The sequence below is a fragment of the Macrobrachium nipponense genome, chromosome 26, assembly GCF_015104395.2.
Source record: "Macrobrachium nipponense isolate FS-2020 chromosome 26, ASM1510439v2, whole genome shotgun sequence".
Classification (NCBI taxonomy): domain Eukaryota; kingdom Metazoa; phylum Arthropoda; class Malacostraca; order Decapoda; family Palaemonidae; genus Macrobrachium; species Macrobrachium nipponense.
This window is the reverse complement of record NC_087215.1, coordinates 64,996,480-65,003,979: the sequence shown is the minus strand read 5'-3', so window position 1 is coordinate 65,003,979 and position 7,500 is coordinate 64,996,480. Positions and strand designations below refer to the sequence as shown.

At 38.2% G+C, this 7,500-nt stretch overlaps 1 protein-coding gene and 1 pseudogene across 1 annotated transcript in view; one reads left to right on the top strand and one right to left on the bottom strand.

Annotated features, from left to right (window-relative positions):
* Positions 1-7,500, bottom strand: part of LOC135200351 (microtubule-associated protein futsch-like) — a 427,183-nt gene that overhangs the window by 322,421 nt on the left and 97,262 nt on the right. The gene's annotated exons all lie outside the window — the stretch shown is intronic.
* Positions 4,309-7,500, top strand: part of LOC135199919 (WD repeat-containing protein 43-like) — a 41,125-nt pseudogene continuing 37,933 nt past the window's right edge.

The following is a 7,500-nucleotide window of genomic DNA, read 5'->3' as shown; positions in this document are numbered from 1 at the left end:
CGCCCCTGATATCCCCAAGTATGAGAATACATCATAAAAGTGAAGGATGTGGAAAACATCAGATACTAAAGCAGCTTACGTCTGAGAACTGTCTACCTTCACATAAATTTTTATTTAAATTAATGATTGCCAGAATCAACCATATTTCCTTGGGAAATCTCATTCATAATATTCTGAATACCCGGGATAAAAACACACTTTTTATATGGTATGCTATACACACATATTTAGCTTATTATTTCAAAGGCCATAATTATGATTTGGTATTCATTATTACAAGACTCAATTCTTAAGAAAAAGATTATTTTTTTACATGTTGTACGAGCATTCATTACACACCCATAAATCAATACTGACTTGTATTAACCTTTAAAAATTTATAGTGAGTAAAAATGGGTTAATAAGAAGTTAGGAAAATCAATATTTTGTTGTGTGCCTGTGTATGAGAGAGAGAGAGAGAGAGAGAGAGAGAGAGAGAGAAGAGAGAGAGAGAGAGATATTTTCAAGTATGCATGACTTAATAGAAACGAGGTTACAGCTGTATAACCTTGTAACTGCTTGACATACAGTGTGGACGTTTACTTGTGGCACGTAAGGTAACGAAAGCTGCAGTTATGACTCCGAACAGACGACGTGGTTGCAGGTAATAACTTAATTATTTCACGAATCATAATTATTTGAGGTGAGAGAGAGAGAGAGAGAGAGAGAGAGAGAGAGAGAGAGAGAGAGAGAGAGAGAGAGAGAGAGATTGAAAAAAAAACATCACGACTTATATTAGTAAAAAACAACATACACATCACGGATCTTTATGTTGTACTGATGATGTAGTTCATCATGACTATGAGGACACGAGAGACGAGAGAGAGAAGAGAGAGAGAGAGAGAGACGAGAGAGGAAAGAAGAGAGAAAGGGGGGGGGGGTTAAAGAATTATTGCACCAGGTAGGTTCAGATGCCTATATTGTAAAAGCAACATATACAAAGCAAGTCCCTTTGTTCCTGAGAATAAATAGCACGCTCCTCACTTACCCTACTTCGCTTCTAATTATGACAAAAGGGGAATTACAACCATTACATTCACAAAGAAACCAAATGAGGAACTTCCCGAGACGCTCTGTTCATTTAAATCTAACATCCCCTTACGGGACACACCACTTACTTTCCTGGCACTCCTTCCTCGCCCCGGGCAACAATTTCCTGCAGAGTTATTTGTTTCGCGAGGTTTTGATTGTCCTCTTGTTTAATCTATTATATTTGACATTGGCCTGGTGCGTTTTCCTTTAGTCCTCCTGACTGAGACATTCCTCTTTGTTGGCTTCTTGATTTTCTCCCCCGAATAAAAGAGGCGGATGCTCTTGAAAGTAACTCTTAATGAAGCTGTTCAGAGAGAGAGAGAGAGAGAGAGAGAGAGAGAGAGAGAGAGAGAGAATGTTTCTTTTCTATCGCAGGAAAAGACATGTAAGAGTTAGCAGGCTTGAAAAAAACTTGCAAAATATCCTAGGAAGCGAGTAAAATGCATTGATCCTTCATGAGGTTTAGAAGTTTTCAACATATATGTGCTGATTCAGAAGACTCTCTCTCTCTCTCTCTCTCTCTCTCTCTCTCTCTCTCTCTCTCTCTCTCTCTCTCTCTCGTTCAAAAAGCAATGGTTCACAATGAGACTTGAAAGCTATCAACATAGGTAGCTTACTGTATGACATTCTCTCTCTCTCTGCTCTCAAAAACCATTGGTTCATAATGAGACTTAAAAGCTATCAACCAAGGTAGCTTACTGTATGACATTCTCTCTCTCTCTCTCTCTCTCTCTCTCTCTCTCTCTCATCTAAAACTCGTCTCTCTTCTCTCTCTCTCTCGTTCAAAAAGCAATGGTTCACAATGAGACTTAAAAACTATCAACACAGGTAGCTTACTGTATAACATTCTCTCTCTCTCTCTCTCTCTCTCTCTCTCTCTCTCTCTCTCTCTCTCTCTCTCAAAAAGCATTGGTTCATAATGAGACTTAAAAGCTATCAGCATAGGTAGCTTACTGTATGACACACTCTCTCCTCTCTCTCTCTCTCTCCTCTCCTCTCTCTCTCCTCTTCTCTCTCTCTCCGTCTCGTTCAAAAAAAGCAATGGTTCACCAAAATGAGGAACTGAAAGCTATCAATGCTATCATATATGTAGCCAACTGCACATCTCTCTCCTCCTCTCTCTCTCGGTCTCTCTCTCTATCTCTCTCTCTCTCTCTCTCTCTTTCAAAGAGAATGGCTATTCTCTAAAATAATCATTCGTACTTTGTCTATCCATCACATTGTCTTGTTGTGGTCTTGTTGCAAGAATAAGTACAGAGCTTCATCACAGGGGAAAATATAGTCTCATTAAATTAGGAAACAATAATAAATGGACCATTATTAGCAAACAAAGGAGGGTGCATCTTCTCTTACGAAAGAGAAATGTTCTTGGTGTGGGGGCCTTGAACAGAAGAATACAACAATTTGCGAGAGATGTCGAGAAAATGAAAGGAGATACATAATCCTTGCAAGAAAATCCAACCAGTCGGGTTGTTAGCCTATAAAATCACTGTGATACGTCACAAGCACCTAAGGAAGCTTTGTATTTTCAATAAATCTAGTTTGGACAATCGCCGTAACAAGAAAACGAAGTGCATCATACTCATATGAGGTCATGATACTTCACACAAGACCGTTTTCACAAGCAAGGCTCTAGCTCACCGGAATATCGAGAGCTGCCATGGCGAAACTTTACGATATGGCACCATAAATGAAACTGCCCCATGAAAACCAGGCAAGAGGCGAATTCGAAATGTATTCGACTTTCACTGATTGTCATTTCAACGGAATTGAAAAGCGTTGGTTTACATGATTTTTCTAATATGGCGCTACTTCTCAGAAAGGGGGTGGCTTCATAAAGCAAGAAAAATCAATGTCTCAAACAATCTACCTTAAATGATGATTAAAAATGAACCCCATATTGGAACATGGAGTTTAAGTCAAAATCCAAGCTCTGAGACCTACGAGGTCATTCAGGGCATGAAGGAAAATTGAGAGTAGGTAGGTTTGAAAGGTGTAACAGGAGGAAAACCTCAAAGCAGTTGCACTTTGAAACAACTACTAGGTGAGGGTGGACAGCAAGAAGGAAAAAAGAGAATATCAACGGAGGTACAGTGAAAGGAACGAAAGAGGGGTAGCAGCTAGGGGCCGGAGAAACGCAGCAAAGAACCTTTAGTAATGCCTGCTGTGCACCCCGTGAGGTGCACTGACGGCTCTACCCCCTTACAGAATGAACCGCATGTGTGAAATGGTTCAAGAGAAAAATCAAGACAATAGTCTAAACAACACGCTTTTTTGAAATGAAGTTGGCAGCCCTTGCCATTCATTCTAACCCCCCCCCCAACCGCCCTACCCCCCCCCCCGCCTGCAGACTAACCACCTTATTCGCTGCTTACGTCAACAGAGGCAAAATAGATTCTTTTTCTTTTTCGGAAACGGGGCCAAGTCACCCCTTTCACCTGTAGTAGTATCGATCTTGGTCTTACTGGTAAGCCGAGGTGCGTAAACATTGAGCAACCAGCCTATATATAATAAATATATATATATATATATAAATATATATATATATATATATATATATATATATATAACAGTATATAATATACATGATTTTAAGAAAAACCCGAACCAACGTCGGTTTAGCGGTGACCCCGGGGCATATCTCCCACTATATATTTCGCAAAATGCAACTTGGTAAGGGTGAAAGTTAGTCCACCGAAATATATTCCTTAGCTTAAACCAGAGTGTTTTAATGGGAGACGTATCCTGTTTTAACAGATGAATTTATTTACACATACAATACATACATAAATATATATATATATATATATATTATATATATATATATATATATATATATATTATATATGTTGCTGATACGTGGCTGGTGCTGGTAGGTATGGTAATGAGGATGGAGACAGAGACACAGAATTTTGGCTTTGAACATCAGACACAGAAGAGCGAGATCATGGTTGTGAGTAAGGATGATGATTGGGTGCATATGGAGGAAATATGACAATAGAGGACAGGAACACTCAGCAGACGGGAAGGCCAAATTGAAGATAAATACAAAGAAGAAAACTAGGAGCAGCAAGAGCTTTTGAGGTTCGTTTGGTCCAAGGCATGAAATCAGCTTGAGAACTAAGATGAGAATATTCAATGCAGTAGTACTACCAGTCCTGATGTATGGCTCATCCACCTGGGCACTGACCAGAACAGAGGAGAAAAGGTTGGATTGCTTTTATTTTGAGATGAACGATGGCTGGAGAAAAGGATACTTTGGCAATTGAAAATGGGAATGATTATGTTAGAAATGAAGACATCAGGGTGAGATTGAGGCAAAGGCCAGTCAGTACCAGGTTGAAGAGGGGGAAGGCTGAAATGGTTTGGACATGTTGAGAGGATGGATGGGAATAGAGACCCCAGGAGAGCACTGAGAGCAGTACAAATAGGAAGAAGACCGCTGGGTAGACCAAGAACGAGGTGGATAGACATAATTGTCAGGGATTCTTGGAGATGAAATCCAAAATTTAGAGGAAGCGAGGGAAATGGCTCGGGATAGAGACAGATGGAGAGGAACTGTATCAGCCTTATGCCACTGGCCAGTGGCGGGAAGATAAAGTAAAGTAAGTATATATTATATATATATATATATATATATATATATATATATACTATATATATGTATATAGTGTGTATGTATTTATTTACATAATTATTACAGACACCACATAAAACCCAGAGTGTTTTAATGGGCCTTTTATACTAAACGTGTCCTGTTTTAACAGAAGAATTTATTTACACATATATACGTATACATGTATATATACATAATATATATACACACTCATACAAACATATAAACACACATGCGTGTGAGTGTATGTGTAATCAAACATCACAACAATTGAAAAAACAAGACTGGGTGTTCGTTCTGACCAGTTTCGACTTCATATTCCCCTTTGGTGATGTGTGACAAACAAATCACCTGTTGATGCGATTATAATCATATCATATACATTATATGTAAACATGTCTATTTGTGTGTGTGTGTGTACACACACACAATAACTCTCAAGTTCAATCTCCTTTTTAAACCTAATTTTTGACAAGCAATAACCAGAGTATTATCTAATCTGATATGAAGAGGAAAACCTACTCAAACTAAAATCAAAAACCCATTGGCGTCCGCATACTATAAATAATCAAAACATTGGCGTCCTGCATACTATAACTAATCAAAACATTGGCGTCCTGCCTACTATAATATCCATGGCTTCACTGATCAGTACAACAATACCGCTCAAGGTATGAAACTTCAGTCGCAGAAAGTCAAAAAGATAAAAAAAGAAAAAATATCATAAAAACCGTCGTTCGTCAACCATGAATTCCTCAAACGTTGTTTCAAATAACGCTTCCGGGTTTTGGTCTCTTTAGCTCCGACATTTTTCTTTCACTTCAGTGCCCGTGAAATAAGTCTTTCCTTTCGAGGCCGACATATTCTTGATATGGAAATGGAATATAGAATGGAGGACAGCGGCCAACCGCTGGGACCTATGAGGTTATTCAGCGCTTGAAAGGAAATTGAGAGTAAATGAGTCTGAAAGTGTAACAGGAGGAAGACTTCGCAGTTGCACTATGAATCAATTGTTATTTGAGGGTGGAAAGTAAGATAGGAGAGAGATAATATGAACGGAGGTGCAGTAAAAGAGCGTTTTTTTGTCTTGTCAATTACAGTCATGTCTCTGCAAAACGAGAGGAAGGTAATACAGTTTGCATTCTTTTGAAAACAGATGGTCTTATTCATGCAAAATATTTTAAAGTAAGCAATTCTACCTAACCTGGCACAGAAAATACTGTTACTTAAGTCGGTATGTAAGCTTATGAATACATACAGTCTCCATCTACATACGTGTTATGTCAATAACATTATTATTGTTGATGTTGTTCATCACGGTACCACAATTATTTCGAAATGGCCAGAAAGGCCATAATTTTGCCAAGGAAGCTTTCGGAGAGGGTGGCCATACACAAACAATGCATATAACTGAAAACAGCTGCATAAAATAAACAAAAATAACGATTGAAGAGCAGTCAACACAAATTCTAAATACATACGAAAGTAGCAGCTGAGAAGAGAAAGACAACTCAACAGCGGATGAGTGAATGGCACTTCAACAGTCTAGTTACTGTACTTCTACCGTTATAGAAGTACCCTTCGACCTAGGAACGCGGCTCTATTCCAAGATAAAGTGGAAAGGTGTAAAGGATTTTATCGCTGATGCATACACCTTTATCAATTTAGGAATGAACACAGCAACAGCTTTGTTATCTGGAGACCTGATTATTTATGAAGGGCAATAAAATACGAATGGAATTGGGCGGCATTTTTCAAGTGTAAGCATATTTCCGTTTAACAGATCTGTTACGTGAGGTATATGCTATTATTTCCTCGATTGCTTTGAGACAGTCTCTCTCTCTCTCTCTCTCTCTCTCTCTCTCTGCTCTGTGTGTGTGTGTGTGTGTCTCGGTTCTCCCCGACACGGTCCTCCTCCTACCTTCTTTTGCTTGTTTTCTTCAGGACTGGGCTAATTTTTTTTATATATTTGCATACAGTTTTTTGAAAAAAAAATTAAAGCATAGAATCATGTCTAGCATGATTTTAAGGGGGAGGAATTTTTAAACATACTACTTAAACGATATCGCTGAAACGTAAAAGAAAAAATAAAAATAAAATAAAATAAAAATCACAGACTTCATGAATACATACACATACATCCATTCATACATACATATACTACATACACACACACACACACTACTATATATATATATATATATATATATATATGAATAACTTTAATCACGAAGTATATAACACGTGATGATATATATATATATATATATATATATATAATATATATATATATATACATATATATATATACAATCACATATGTATGTACGTGAGGGCGACTTTATAATCGCCCCTGAGATCCCTGATAATACTTTAATCTACTTAGACGTAAAAAAAAAATAAAGTAAAATAAAAAAAATAAACTCATGCTATGACCATGACGTAGCACTCACAGACATTGCATCTTTCACGACAAGAGCGCCTGAGGCGCAAATTTATAGTTTATGATATAAAAAAAAATGAATGATGCAATTGACAAGGTCTTGAGAATATATTCTCTAGACCTTGTCCATTGCGACAAATGCTTGACCTCGCGTGTAGATTCCGTACCCTCCACTAGGGCACACCCACACTGCTGTGTCGGCGAGTGAAAGGTGTGGAGTTTGTGAGCCTGAACGTCTGTGAATGTGACCTGACCATAAAATTATATGGAGGCGCCAAGCTTTGGGATTTGAACGACAGTAAAACTCGTCCGGTGGCGAGTTTACGAAGCGGTAAAAAAGGGCGTAATGATTCGTACGTAAACAGGTATC